This window comes from Rattus norvegicus, chromosome 4, assembly GCF_021556685.1.
Source record: "Rattus norvegicus strain SHRSP/BbbUtx chromosome 4, alternate assembly SHRSP_T2T, whole genome shotgun sequence".
Classification (NCBI taxonomy): domain Eukaryota; kingdom Metazoa; phylum Chordata; class Mammalia; order Rodentia; family Muridae; genus Rattus; species Rattus norvegicus.
Genome location: NC_141537.1, coordinates 151,430,226 through 151,445,946, shown reverse-complemented (window position 1 = coordinate 151,445,946; position 15,721 = coordinate 151,430,226). Strand labels below are relative to the sequence as shown.

At 42.7% G+C, this 15,721-nt stretch overlaps 1 protein-coding gene across 15 annotated transcripts in view; it reads right to left on the bottom strand.

The window, feature by feature from the left end:
• The window catches only part of Marchf8 (membrane associated ring-CH-type finger 8), a 117,528-nt gene extending 102,357 nt beyond the window's left edge, over window positions 1-15,171 (bottom strand). For 4 of the 15 annotated variants that reach the window (NM_001401674.1, NM_001107882.2, XM_087657623.1 and 1 more), the window contains 2 exon segments: window positions 14,700-14,800; window positions 14,978-15,171. The gene's annotated coding sequence lies outside the window, so the exon portion shown is untranslated. 15 annotated transcript variants of the gene reach the window in all.
• Window positions 15,172-15,721: the final 550 nt, after the last annotated feature.

The window sequence follows — 15,721 nt, the reverse complement described above, 5'->3', positions numbered from 1 at the left end:
TGGGGATTTAGCTCAGTGGTAGAGTGCTTGCCTAGCAAGCAGAAGGCCCTGGGTTCGGTCCCCAGCTCCGAAAAAAAGAAAAAAAAATAGCCAGAAAGACAGGTGATCTCTACAACTGGATCTCATTAGCAATAAGAAAACCCAGGTGACAGCACGATGCTCTCCTCAGCATACTGACAAAATGAGTTGTTAATCAGCTTATCATAGCCAGCAAAATTACTATTCAAGAATGAAGAGGAAATACTGATATTACTGTCCCAGCAAAGCTTGCGTGTGTACACACACACCAACAACAACAACGACGACGACGACGACAACGACAATGATGATGGCACTGAGAAGAGAGGAAGACCAAAAGGAAGACAAAGAGAGTGAAAATACTGAAAACAGCAGTATGTGGAAATCCTCAGAAAACTGGGACTAGTCTAGGGTACACTCATCCCACAAGGACACTTGCTCAACTATGTTCACAGCAGCTTTAATTAGAATAGCCAGAACAGAAGAACGGATAAAGAAACTGTGTTACATTTACACAATTAAAAACAATGATATGAAATTTGCAGGCAAATGGATGGAACTAGAAGAAAATTATCCTGAGTGAGGTACCCCAGACCCAAACAGACAAACATGGTATGTACTCTCTTATAAGTGGATATTAGTCATAAAGTACAGGAAAATCATACTATAATCCACAGACCCAGAGAAGCTAAGTAACAAGGAGGGCTCAAAAGGCAATGCATGAATCTCACTGTGAAGGGGAAATAAAACAAAAATCACAATGGATGGGGGAAGGGTCCTGATGCAGGATGAGGATGGAAACAGGGACTCAGGTGGCAGAGGATGGAGGGAGAGAGTACTAGGAGAAACAAATGGAATAGGGTGGGGGTGGGGGAGCATCTCTGGGACAAGCTAGAAACCTAATGCAATGGAAACTCCCAGGAATCTATGAGGGTGACTCCAGCTAAGACTCCTAGCAATGGGGGATATGTAACCTGAACTGGCCATCTTCTGTAACCAGGCAAGTCTTCCAGTGGAGGAATTGGGACACCAACCCAGCCACAAAACCTTCGACCTATAATTTGTCCTGCCTACAACATGTGCTGGGGTGAAGGTGGCATAGAAATTGTGAGAGTGGCCAACCAATGACTGGTCCAGTTTGACACCCACACATGAGAGGGAGCCCACCCCTGTCACTGCCTGCACAGCCAGTGCAGAAACCAGAGGTCAGATAGCCCAGAGACCTAGGAGAGAACCAAACACAGATGGCAAAGGGGTGGGGGAGGGTGATGAAATTATTTCAATATATCACAAACTGGTGCCTAGTCCAATTATTAGAGAGGCTTCACCTAGCAACTGATGGAAACAGTTGCAGAGACCCACAGCCAAACATCAGGCGGAGCTGAGGGAATTGTGGGGAAGAGGAGAGGAAGGATTGTAGAAGCCAGAGGAGTCAAGGACACCACAAGAAAACCTACGGAATCAACTAACCTGGGCTCATAGGGGCTCACAGAGACGGAGCTGCCAACCAGGGAGCCTGCGTGGAGCTGACCTAGGCTTCTGCATATATGTAATAGTTGTGTAGACTGGTCTTCTTGTGGGGCTCCTGAGAGTGGGAGCAAGGGCTGTCTCTGACTGGTTGCCTGCCTTTGGGACCCTCTCTTCCTACTGGATTGCCTCATCTAACATTAATAGGAGAGGAGGTGTCTAGTCTTACTACAACTTGATATGCCATGGCTGGTTGATATCCATGGGAGGCCTGCCCTTTTTTGAAAAAAAAAAATGGAAGAGAAATAGATGGGGAGAGAGGGGAGTGAGAGGCTGCGGATGTAAAATAAATGAACAAATAAATAAATAAATTATGTATAATATTTTACTATACATACTATATAATATATAATATATAATTTATATAGTCTTTATAGAGAGAAATAACATAATAAAAAGAAATATTATAAAGTATATCAAGAAGATAGAAAACAGACATAACGTCTATGAATAAAGGAATATAATTTACTATTTTTTTCTTTGCCTCCTAGAATCTGTCTTTCTCTATATATACAAATATTTTTCCACAGGGACATCACATCTTCCTGCACACAGGAACACTATAACAAATCCCTACACTAAAGTTGGGAGTCATTTTGAGCAAGTCGCCATCAAAGGTGCACACTGCAGGCCAGGTATGATGGCACACACCTTCAGCCCGGCACTCAGGAAGCTGAAGTAGAAGGATCACAGACCTGTACAAGGCCACGAAGGCTATATTGTGAGACTGTGTCTCGAGAAAGAAGAGGGAGTGCTAACTGAGGAGTGCAAGTAGAGCAGGAAAGACTGCTGTTTGCAGAGTAAGAAGTGAGGTGACCGTGGCTTTACTCAGCTTCATCTCAGAACAGAGGTCTCAAAAGCACTGACTCGGGGTTACTAACCAATCTTGCTTTTTGTTTCAGATGCCAAAAATTTGGCTCACCTGTATAACCATTAAATATAAAGAGACTACATAAATGTTTCAATTAAAAGGTAGACAGCTAGAGAGACTGGAGAGAAAAAACAGGGAACAAGAATGCATTAGTCAAAACTAATACAGGGTTCATTGGTTCTCTATATAATCTTGTCTGGTCAGGAACTTGCTATGTAGACCAGGCTGGCCTCGAACTCATAAAGCTCCAACTGCCTTAACAGTTGAGATCAAAGGTATGCAGCATCACACCCATTTGAAAAATTAATATTCCTGAATATTTTTATTATATAAACTACCGAATCTTACATTTATTATAGAAACATTAACAAATGAAGATTCAAAAGACAAAAATATAGATGTGTGCAAAAATATGTACATAAGTACACTATAGTGATTATATATTACTAGGTAAGAATATCCATATATATCATTCAAATAAATAACTGAATGAATAAACGAGCAGGACATGGCAGGAGGGAAAATTCTTCCTCTTAATAGGAGACAATTAATACAGAAAGAATTCTGGATAAAAAAAAAAACCACACAATTCAAACCTAGGCCTAATAAGCAAAAGTCTGATGAAGTAAAGAAGAGTTTAACTTCAAAGAGAAAAGCACCAATTTCACCACAAGTTCACAGTGTTATCACTAATATATGATAAACTAACATTATATGGCTACTATTATATTATACTGTAAAGAACAGAAATATTTTTGGTTTTTTATAGTTGTCTAAAATTTAAAACTGAATATAACCATGAGGCAACTACAGAGAAATACAAGTAGGAATATTCTAGAAAATAACTGTCCTGTACCCTTCAAAGACACTGATGTCAAGAACAAAGAGAGATCAAGGAACTAACCCTTGTCAAGAGTCTGAAATGACAGCTGAATCCAGGATGATTCTGGATTAGATACAAGCAGAGAGAACAGAAGAACAAAAAACACCAGAAAGACAGCCATAGACTTGCTTCACCCAAAGGATAACCGTGGGCTTTCTACACTGAGCTTGGTCACCACTGCACAGGAAAACAACTTTAGAATTCATAAGAGAAGAGAAAGGCCTGGCTCCTGGGTAAAATACAGCAAATGGCCTCTAACAAAGAGTGGACGGCAGATCCGTACACACTTACACTTTTCTGTTAAAAGAAAAAAATCATACAGCAATGGGAAAAACTGAAAAAGTAGGAAAAAAATGTTTCAAACAAATACCCAGGAAAAAAGACCTTTAATACATAAGAGCTTTTAGAAGTGGAACTTAGAGCACGCCAGAAAGCCCTGGGTTTGATGCCCACCATGACAAAGGAAGAGGCAGACTGAAGTAGAAAAGAAAGGAGAAAGGAGAAGTACTGTGTAAGTCAAAGCTTTAAAATACTAATGCCCAACAGATTAATGGGAAACACACAATTTGTAGCCAATTCATAAAACAAACTAATGAACTTTACAGAGAAAAAAGAAAAGCAAGTTAGCTTTACCAGGAAGTACAGGATGATGAGATCTTTTCCCATAATCAGTAATTTTCTTTTTAAAAAATTGGCAAAGACTTCATAAAATGACCACCCTACAGGAGTTAGAAGCAGGAACAACTAATTAGCCAGTTTCAGAAAGGTGGTTCAGTAATATAAATCGAGAGCCTTAAAAATACCTTCATTATTTAACTTTGTGCCCTCTTAAAGAAATAATCTCTACTGTGGATTGAAAGCCAGGCTCAAACCCATGCATTAGGGGCTAGAGAGCGGCCAGTGCGTGAGAGCACATGTGGTAGGAGCATGCCAACAGCTGGTCAGGCCCCTGACATCCCATCCTCCATCCTCCATGAGTGCAGCAATACCTGCTCCACACATAAACCCATACACATACCTACAGAAACACTCCTAAATGAAAGACACTCACCAAAGGGTAGTTATAGTAGTAAAATTATAGAATGATACACAAGTTCATAATGTGGAAATTAGGATATAACCACAACATCAACATCCTATCACTAAAAGATGTTAAGATGAGAAAAAGTTGTAAAAATGTGTCAAGAAATTAAAGTCTACAAAATGGGTATTCTGGATGATCTTAAGAAAAAGGAATTCACTAAAGTTTAGATTTTAAGAACTAAAAGTGAGCAAGCAATGAAAATATTAATGAGGGTTAAAGTATGGTCTAGCCTTCTGCTATGAGATCTAATTTGCCTACCCCTTCTACCCAGTTCAAAGTTCACATTCTCCCCTGCGAGGAGGGGGCCCTCCCCATCTTCCCATTTTGCTTTCTCAGCACCTCAAGGCCTACATCTCTGTCAGCTATATTCAGTAAAAATCGGCTGCTTCATATTGACCCGTGCATCCACATCACTTCTTACATGCCAAAGGAATAGACTCCAGCTATTACACTAAAGACACCTTACACATGGCAGTTAATCAAATAGAAGTTTCATTTTTCCCCTGCTTCTTTCAAATAAAAACATTAAGAAAAACAATCCCTGAAGTTTTCTTTCCTAACCCAAATCCCCAAGGCAGGCTCTGAACAGTACAGACAGCACATACCTAATTATGTTCTGTGAAGTGTCATCTGCTCACTTTCATATCAAAAGACATTTAACCTTCTAATCACTAGCCACCACCCAAAACACACCCATCTGTGCCAGCTCTGCCCTGCCTCTGAGTCTCACTTCCACTGTACACTTCCGCCTCACTAGCAGAGCACAGTGGTCAGAGGAGAGGAGCGAGGCTGGGAACACTGACGCCCAGACAAGGAGTAGGGTGACTTAATCTAGCAGAGGCGGAGGATGGGAGTGGGCATCGGTACCTCAGTGGTCTTCAATAGCAGTCATGGGGGCGGTGCATCTCTGCTCGCCACTGCTTCGTAAGTGCTACTGGCATTTAATAAGGGGCCAGGGATGCTACTGACGTCCTCCAGTGCACAAGGAAGCTCCCCACACAAAGAAAAGTTACTATCATAGCAATATCCAATTCCAGTTCATCAGGGAAAAGACAGTGCAGGGTTAGGACAGCTGTGTAGTTTAGGACCTCTAACACACACACACACACACACACACACACACACACACACACACACACACACACACACCTCTAAATCGGATGCTACAACAGAGTGGGAGAACTGTCCCTCTGGATACCAAAATTCTCCTCAGGCATGGGAAACACGAGAGTGGTATGTACGCCTTCTCTTGTCATTATCTTGTGTTTCTTCAAATGCTGCTTCCGAGCAGCAAGAGTGAGCAGATAACAACTATCAAAACTGCCCAGGCCGACCTCTGGCAGAGCTGGCAAAGACCCACAAAATGATGACAAGTTGAGCTGAGTATCTCATCAGGACAGAAGGAAAAGCCCAGCTTTGGTCAGTCAGGAGAAAGGTGACAAGTAATGAAGGCCAGCCAAGAAGAAAGTAACAATGCTGTTCCCAGAAGAATCATTAAAAGGGACAGAAGATCTACAGGAGTGGAACTGTAAAAGCTGGTAACATAACACTCAGCCTGAACTTCCACCCAATCCAGATAGAAGCAAGAAAGCAGTCAAGAACACAGTGACACTGTCATAGTTAGTTAACTAACCTCATGACCACTGACTCACAAAGCAGGTCCTCCTTATTTTGTTTTTATTGAGTCATAATTTCCTCTGATGAAGGTCAGATGGCGGGGAAGGCCTTTAGTACTCAGACTGGTTAAGACGTGAATAACTCTGATCTACCTCCCAAACATCATTTCCATGTCTAACTTAACTTTTGTCCCCAGTGTTGGGGAGTACTTGAAGCTTAAAGTGGCTCATTTCAACACCACACAGGGAGAACCATTAGAAACTTGCCTCTTAAAGTCAGCAAGGTAGGATATACATCAGTCCTAGCAGTGGGACACTGAGGCAGGAGTTCAAGAACAGAAGAGGCTACAAAACTCCATCCTGTCTTTAAAAAAGAAAAAAAGCAATAAAACATGAAGCTGGGACTATAATAGTTGGTAGAGTAAGTGCTTGTTTCACAAGCTTGAGGCCAGGAGTCCAATCTCCAGCACAGCTAAAACACAAAAACACAGAAATGTGTCCATGGTGAAGAATCAATAGAGACGCCCTCGATCTGAATATATGAACAAAGTTTAATGATTCCCAGTACATCAGCCCTGAAGTTTCTCTCACATCATCTGATCTTCCAATCCTAGCCTTTTCTCTTCTCTAGGCTGTGAGATGTGCTTTTGTCCTGAAAAGTGTTATACCTAGACTTCTATGTCATATAATTATGAATGGATGACAAGAGCATCAAGTTTGATCCTCAGGACTGACATAGTATGAGAACTATCCTCTTACCTCCACAAGAGTACCCTGGTACACACACACACACACACACACACACACACACACACACACAGAGGTGTACACATACAGACACACACACATAGGCACAACACAGAGACACACAGAGGTACACACATAGGTATATACACAGGTGCACATACACAATGAGTCAGAAAGAAAAGCGAGGCCCTGCCAATGCACAGCCAGCTACTTGGGAAAGCTGTAGGTCAACTGGAGATTCTGGGTCCTGCCCTCAGAGTTGTACCAAACAGTAAAATACTATGTAACAGGACTGCAGCTTCTTACAGTTTTGTGGTAATGTTTTTTTAAAAAGTTGGTAAGTTTTTTAAAACCTCATTTTGTGATAAATTGCATTTTTATAATTACTCCTCACAACAATAAATTCCTAGGTCAAGTGTCAATAGCAAGTGTGTGCTCTGTATCATAGATTCTGGCCTATGGTAACTCAGTTAATTCCACAAGGACACTATGGAAGGAGTATAGTCCCCATGTCACTGACAGACCCAGGTCAGAGGTGATGTGGTAAAATCGCAGTGACCAGTGACATTAGTCACCCTTCCAAGCCCATGTTCTATCTGGCTAAGTCCTAGAACATCCCTACAACTGTTACAACAGGGTTAAACTTAAGGCTCTTAGTAATTCTTTAAAGTATTTACTTAAAATAAGTCAGCTATAGCATGGGGCACAGAGAGAGGCCTAGTTAAAGACAGTTTTTCATAGTCTCAAGCATTTCCTAGAGGTTCTTCTAAGACAGAGATCTGCACTTTGAACTGACAGCCATGAACAAAGTACAGATCTTTCTAGAGATCTGTACTTTGAACTGACAGCCATGACTGGAAGGGCGTCTGGGCGGCCTTCTTCACACAGAATATTGTGTGCTGTGAGTCCCAGGAAGAATGAAATCGTCTGAGGAGTGGAAAAGCTGGGGTCACTGCTTCCCACTCACTACAGTTGACCATTCCTGAGCAATCAATAAGATTGCACCTTCCCATCTTCTTCCAATCATGTTAGATGTCATGTGGCTAAATCCTGGTCACCACACTGTAGGTGAGTGAGGTCAGCCACTTTCAGGTCTGGCTTGGAATGTTTCCACATTCACCCGAAACCTTCTCCTAACTCTCTGCCACCTTGGCATAGCTACAAACGAAGGAGATAATACAAACTCCTGTTGGATTTTGCATTACAAAAATATGCAGTTGCTGCTATTGTTGCTCTAATACCATATAACATATATTTTTCGAACTTTTGGGTAAAAACAAATCACTGTGTTCCTATTTCATTGGTCTAGGATGGGGAAAGATTTCCCCAGAAAAGCACAGAGATGATGAAACAATGACAAACTTTTGACATCAGGGAAAAATAGAAATGTGTACTTGAAGAATTAAATTGAGAGAAAATTGGATAACTAAAATTTTTTAAATAAAATGGAGTAGAGTCACAGACTCCTAAGTGACTCTGTGATTCAACAATGGATCACTGATTAAATATTAATTATTGATTTCACTAAAAATAGGATTATACTGAAACTTCAGAGTAGAGGAAAGGTAACTGAAGATTTTATGATGGCCAAGTCCTCCGGCATGAAAATTCAAACATGATGCACAAGCACCCACATTTCATTAATGGAAGCGGAACCTCACTAAAGGCAAACAGCTCCACTACCCGATACAAATCCTCTACAGTCCTACTTCCTGGGCTCTACAGTGTAATAATCATCCCATGAATGTGTAAATATCAACATACAAGAATGGTCATGAAACACTACATGAAGGAAAAACTGAAGCATACTAGATGCCTACCAATAGAGCAAGACAGGAGTGAGTTATGTATTTAAGTTTCCACACCATCTTACCGCAATGTCTTCTTCGAGATGAGGTTTTACTATGAGACCAGGTTGCCATTGAGCTAGTAATTTGAGTTGCTTCTCCATTTGAGCTTACACAGGTTTATGTGTAAGGTTTGGCGTGGTCATATTTGTGTTCTTCACAGGCATATTACCTGGAAGTGCAACTGTAATGTCATGGTGAATCACTATGTAAGCACTGGAGAAACTGCCCCCGTTGCACATTCTCTCTTGACTAGACATGGAGAGTCCAATTCCTCACAGCCACACCAACACTTTTTATATCTACCTTTTTAAAAATTTAGTAATTCTAGTAAGTGTGATGGGGTGGGATTGAACTCTTGGCTTTGCGATTGCGACCTAAGTCAGACTTCTGATTACCTCCTAGCTCTTCCCTGTGATCTCCGTGTTTTCCTTCAGCATCCTTGCTCCTGTGTTTACTGTCAGTTGTTTGTCTGAAGAAACACCCACTTAAACCCTCTGCGAGCTCTTTGGTTGAGCTTTCTCTTTACATTGTCAGGTTGGCATCAAGTGGTAGAATCAGGGCATATAACGTACTTACTGCTGTCTGGCTGATGTAAGAAGAGTTCTTTAGACACACCGATACTGGACCTTCATTGGATAATTGATTTTTCTCATACCAAACACTCGTGAGCATACAGGCAGACGAACAGGAACTTTCTGACACTGCTAATAGGAAAGTGAAACAGTCCAATTGCCTGAAGCACAACTCAGCAATCAAGAAGCACTGGCTGGGGCTGGAGAGATGGCTCAGCCGTGAAAGGCTAGGCTCACAACCAAAAATATAAGAAGCACTGGCTGTCCCTGGTACAGCTCCACTCAACCAGCTTCTGCATCAGGCTACAATCTCACATCAGACATACAAGCTTAAAAAAAAAAAAAAAAAGTCTACATGCTCAGGTGCTCTGGTCATAAACACAAACAATATGAAAGGCCAAGACATTATGTCCTCCCTCATATGTATGTGAGTGTATATGTGTACATACATATATATCTACACACATATATCTATATATACATAAATGGGATGGAGATAGATAGATAGATGGATGGATGGATGGATGGATGGATGGATGGATCGATGGATCGATAGATGGATGGATGGAGATAGCCAGTGAGAATTACCTAGCTGGACTACAGGACAGAATTTAAAAGAATAATCACAAAGTTTATCAAACATGTAAAGGAATTTAAAAAGGATGGGGAGGGGCTGCTCCACGAGTTTAACAAGGACTCTAATATATGCCAGATTGACAGTCAAGAAAACAAATATATGACTGAATGAAATGACAGTGACAATTCAGGATTTAAAAACTGGATTCAGTGAAGAAGTAAAAATGCTGAAGAGAACAGAGCTAAAGTGAAACTCAGTGACATGACTCAGAACTCAGGGGAAAGCCCAGGAAGTAGAGGGGTTCAAATAGAAGTCGGCTGCCCAGGCTTGAAGATATAGACGATTTGAACTACTCAAGCAAACACTATGAAAAGTTTTTTAAAAAACAGATGAAGAGAGCACGTAAAACAGCTGGACACCTTGAAAAGTCATCTTCAAAAGTCTACAGGCATAGATGAAGACAAAAATTCCAGATCAACTACACAGAGCAGATCTTCAACAAGACCACAAAACAAACGTCCCCAAATTGAGGAAAGACACACTCAAACCAAATAGACATGACCCAAAAAGAAACTTCTCGCAGTAGATTGTAGAAAAAGTATTTAATTGACATTACAAGAAGAGAGTGCTGGGAGAGAGAAGGGGAGAAAGCACAGATCACACGTAAAGGAAAACCCATCAGAGCAACTGTTGAATTCTAATGGAAAATTTCCAAAGCCACCAGAGCCTAGAGCAATGCACTTCAAGTTCTACTAGACCATGGGTGACAACCTAGACTACTGTGCCCAGGGAAACTGTTGTGGATGAAGGACAAAGAAAAACTTCCCACTATACAAATAGGCTTAAAGAAATTACTTCCGGGGTTGGGGATTTGGCTCAGTGGTAGAGTGCTTGCCTAGCAAGCGCAAAGCCCTGGGTTCGGTCCCCAGCTCTGAAAAAAAAAAAGGATAGGAAAAAAGAAAGAAAGAAAGAAAGAAAGAAAGAAAGAAAGAAAGAAAGAAAGAAAGAAAGAAAGAAAGAAATTACTTCCAAGGTGGAGGAGATGGCCCAACAGTTAAGAACTGGATGCTCTTCCAGAAGATCTCAGTTCAATTTCGGGCACACACATGAGGACTCATAGCCTGTAACTCTAATTGTAAGGGATCCAATGCACTCTCTGGCCTCTGCAGGCACCAGGCACATATGCAGTACACATACATGCGGCAAACACTTACACACATAAAATAATAGACTCATTTCCAAAAAAGCAGCCCTAGAATATACTAGAAGCAATACTTAGGACTGAATAAGCACACCCAAAAGAATATACAAAGAAAACAAATGAAGCTGTAATACTAAAACACAAAATAAGACTAAGACATAAATAAAGCAAATGAACAACCCTCCCCAAAATGACGGTCATCAACAAACACCTTTAAATAGTAACTTTCTATATTAGTAACCACAGTTCCCAATTGAAAGACACAGGTTTGGGGTTGGGGATTTAGCTCAGTGGTAGAGCGCTTGCCTAGCAAGCGGAAGGCCCTGGGTTCGGTCCCCAGCTCCGAAAAAAAAAGAAAGACACAGGTTTGTTGAGTGAATTAAGAAACAAAAATGACGGGGTTGGGGATTTAGCTCAGTGGTAGAGCACTTGCCAAGCAAGCGCGAGGCCCTGGGTTCGGTCCTCAGCTCCGGGAAAAAAAAAAATGACCCAGAAGTCCTATGCAGCTGTACCACCTGTACCACCTACAAACCACAGCAATGATCAGAAAGTCAAGATATTCCAAAAGGTGCAACAGAGGTGTGGTGGTTTCAATGAGAATGACCCCAGAGGCTCATAGATTAGAATGTTTGGTCCCTAGTTGTGGAACTCTTTTGGGAAGGATTAGGGAAGAACTGTGTCACTGGGAGTGGACTCTGAGGTTTCAAAGATCCACACCAGTCTGCCTATCCCCCACCGCCTCCATCCCCACCCTCCACCACCTACGCCTCGTGCTTGTGGATCAGATGTAAGCTCTCAGCTACTGCCAGTCTCCCCACCATGATGGTCATAAACACCCTCTGAAACTGTAAGCAAGCCCCCAGCTGCCTTGGTCATTATGTCTCTTAACAGCAATAGCAAAGTAACTAAGAAACCAGCACTTAGATGCTGAAGTAACAGCCATCTAATTGGACTTAAAGCCAGCTCAATAGAAGAGGAGTGACAAAAATCTAGCCAACTCCGTGACTGGTGAGGTCTACATCGATCCAAGAGAAGAACCTACTTTAGTAAATCAGTATAATTTCTAACTGCATTGTAAACACTTACCCTCATACACACAGGTAAGCATAGGTCTCACTCCTTATCAAAGCAGCTTCTTTCTCTGACGGACAGGAACCATTACAGAAAGCCACAAGGTGAGCAAAATGCAGAGAACAACTGACTGCTGGGTGAACAGCCCTAACTGATATATCTACAGCACAGCCACTGTGACTCAGGGAACATCAGGAACAAGACAGGGAGAGGGCGAAGATGGAGGAGGCAGATACCCAGGACAGGAAGTCGGCTACAAGATAAGCGTCTTCTGTATATGACGGGGAAGCTGCAGCCACAAAAATCTCACCAATATTGTTTCCCAAGGAAGCCCTGAACAATGACAGCACCTTTGGACATGACAATGTGGATGAGGGAAATCTCACAAGGCCCTATCCTTGGGAAAAGAGCTACAGGGAATTAATGGCTGCGGAGAGCAAATCAATCTTCTCCAGGGATAAGTTCCCTGACACACACACACACACACACACACACACACACACACACACACCACTAACGGGACAACATGTTGTATTCAAAAGTAAGTGTGTGTGTGTGTGTGTGTGTGTGTGTGTGTGTGTGTATGTGTGTAAAACAATAATAAAGAGTAAGAAGCTAAGAGGCCATGCGTTTCAGAGGGAGTTGTGGGGACACAGGGAGAAATGGAGAGAGCGGGAGATGATGTCCATACAGTACTCATGTATGAAATTAAAAACAACTGGCTGTGGGATGCAGACCAGTGGCAGAGCAGTTGCCTGATTTGTGTGAGACCCTATCTATGTTCACTCCTCAGAAAGAAAAGTGAAGAAACAGAACATGGTAAAGGAAAGAGAGGGACAGAACCCCCTGTGACAGAAGATGCCTTCAAGTAGATGGTTCACCTGACAGTAAAGAGGGCTCTTCACGCACCAGTGGAAGTGGAAGCCCTTAGTCCTGCCAAGACTGAACCCCCAGTGAACGTGATTGTTGTGGGGAGGGCGGTAATGGGGGGGAGGATGGGGAGGGGAACACCCATAAAGAAGGGGAGGGGGAGGGGTTAGGGGGACGTTGGTCCGGAAACCGGGAAAAGGGAATAACAATTGAAATGTAAATAAGAAATACTCAAGTTAATAAAGATGGAAAAAAAAAAAGAGGGCTCTTCACTTTCCACTACTGGTTGGTTGTTTTGGTATTGGAGACTGGACAAAAGCCCCCTGTGTGCTATGCAATCCCCCTGCGACAGACCCACTCTGCAGCCCCCAACAAGGAAGCTTAACAAGGGAATCCACCTATTCCATCCTTTCTGGGCCTTGAGCTAATTTTTGTCCTAGTGCTAGTTTAAATGAGACAAATATGCTGGACTTAAAACAGTCACACTTAGCAACAAGAAGCAAGTAAACAGTTAAACCTCGTTCTCAAATAAATGATAAGTTTGTTTTTGGTTTAGGTATGTTCACATATTTTGTATTTATCTGAAGTTCATATTTAGTTGTGAATCCTGTATTTTATCTGACAATCCTGGTTGTAGCCAAGACACAGAACACAATTTCCACACCCAGAGAAGAACGTAATAACCAACAACAATAAACAGACAAAAGCCCAGTTTGCCTCAACTGAAAGAGAAGGTAAAGGAAGGAGCTGTCTTGGAAAAGAAGTCACACTGCACGTAAGGGGCACACTCCCCTCAAGAGGACAAACTGTGAAAATGTGTTTTCTGCCTCTACCTTCCCAGTGCCAAGATTACAGGCGTGCACCACCATGCCCGGCAGTTTTCCTTCTAACATCAAAGTTCAGTACACCTCTTATCAATCAAATCTCCAGAAACAAGAAGTTAGGAAAGTGCGCTTTATTTTAACTCCCTCGGCAATTTCACACTCTGCATTCCTTCATTCACTATCAAACAGGATGTTTTGTTTGATTTTGTTGAACATAGGGTCTCACACACTGAATCTCTCAAAATTCAAAATTCCCTTGCTTCAGATTTTCAACATTTATTTTAAAAAGTCCTCGTCATTCCATAACTCTGACAAGTGTTAATTCATACATTCCTTTTCACATAACGCGATTTGAGTATTCTAAACGAATTATTACTCTCCCATTTTGAGTAACTAACCAAGCAAGTAGGTGTGAAATCTACTATATAAACGCGCCCTTGCTCCTCCTGGCACTGATCGGAAATACTGGTGCTTTGTCCAGGAGATAAGTTACTTATTCCTCTAATTGCACGACATATAATCGATCAAAATAAAGAATAATGGGAAGGGCCATACATCATATGTATCTTGAGACATCGAATTAACAACAAAAGAAAAACAAAAAAAAAAACACTCCATAATAAATCTTGACAGCTGTATAACCATTGTGTGTCCTTACTTGGAAGAGACAATAAGGCTGAAAAGGGCAGGCTGGCTGGCTTTCTTCCTTTCTTTCTTTCTTTCTTTCTTTCTTTCTCTCTTTCTTTCTTTCTTTCTTTCTTCCTTTTTCTCTTTCTTTCAAATGAGCTTTCAGAGAAGCGTGTTTTCTTAAAGGAGGTTTCGCCGCGTTAAAGGAACGTGAGAGCAAGAACAAGAGCCATTATGATTCTTCCCTAATAAGTTCTCTATTAAAAACTTGACTCAGATGAAAGAGAATCCCAGTCGGTTCCAAGAAAAACATTTTAAAAGACAAGCGAATGGGCGGCGATTAAAATGCAAAGCAGCCTACCTACGCTTTCCCTCCAGCGCTTCTACTTGAACAGCACCCTCCAGACGCCACGTCAGGCACTCAGAGAAGGCGAATCCACACTTCCATCTCGGACCTGGAGACTGAAGCAGGGGCAGAGGCAGAGGCAGGGAAGGCTGCTGGGTGCACGCCCTCACAGCCCAGCCGCCGCAAGACTTCACCTGAGAGCGCCCGAGACCTTCGGCCGCCCGCGGATTGGGTGACCGGACCCCGCCCCGCAGCACGCGGCCTCTCCCGGGCCCAGACCTCCGCGCACCCACCTGTCGCGGCCTCCCAGCGGCCACACCCCTGGCGGCCGGGAGCGCGCGGCCCCGCCACGCCGCACCTCGGCGCAAGCAGCTCAGGTGGGCGCGCAGCTCCACGCGCGGCCCGCTTCCTGCATGACACAGGCCGGACGCAGCAGGGCGGCTGGGTCAGTACGCAGCCTACACCACCCAGCGGGAGGACGCCGACTGACCGGTCACGTGACACGCTGGTCACATGGCCCGTCGCGCCTCAGGCAAAAGCGTTGCTGAGGCGACCTGGGGCACTCGGAAGGCGGGGTAACAGCGGCTGCCCTCTGGTAGATGGCGCTGGGTGAGGCTGTTATTAGACTCCGCCCGGCTTCTGTCTCAGTGTAGTGGAAGGTAAACCTTTCCGTGCGCTAACAAATGGAAGTGGGAGCAGGGAAAACTAAGCGGTAAAACGTTTGTATGGACGAACAGAGGTTTTGTTTTTGCTTTTTGGTTTTGCTCTCACTCCCTAACCTAGATTCCGTTTGTATATGGTATGGATATGTAAATATGGCATTCATAATTTTTATGAGGATATTGCTGTCCATGTAATCAGGTATGAGTAAATATTTGACTCAGGTATAAGTAAATATTTGTCCACATTAAACTCTTCCCTGATTAAACCTGTACATTGGTGTTCTTTGTGCTTGGTTGGACCCAGGGTTCTCCCCTAAGTTATCACTGAGTTTCATTCCCACCTTTACTATTTCATAACCATTCTGATTTCCCTAA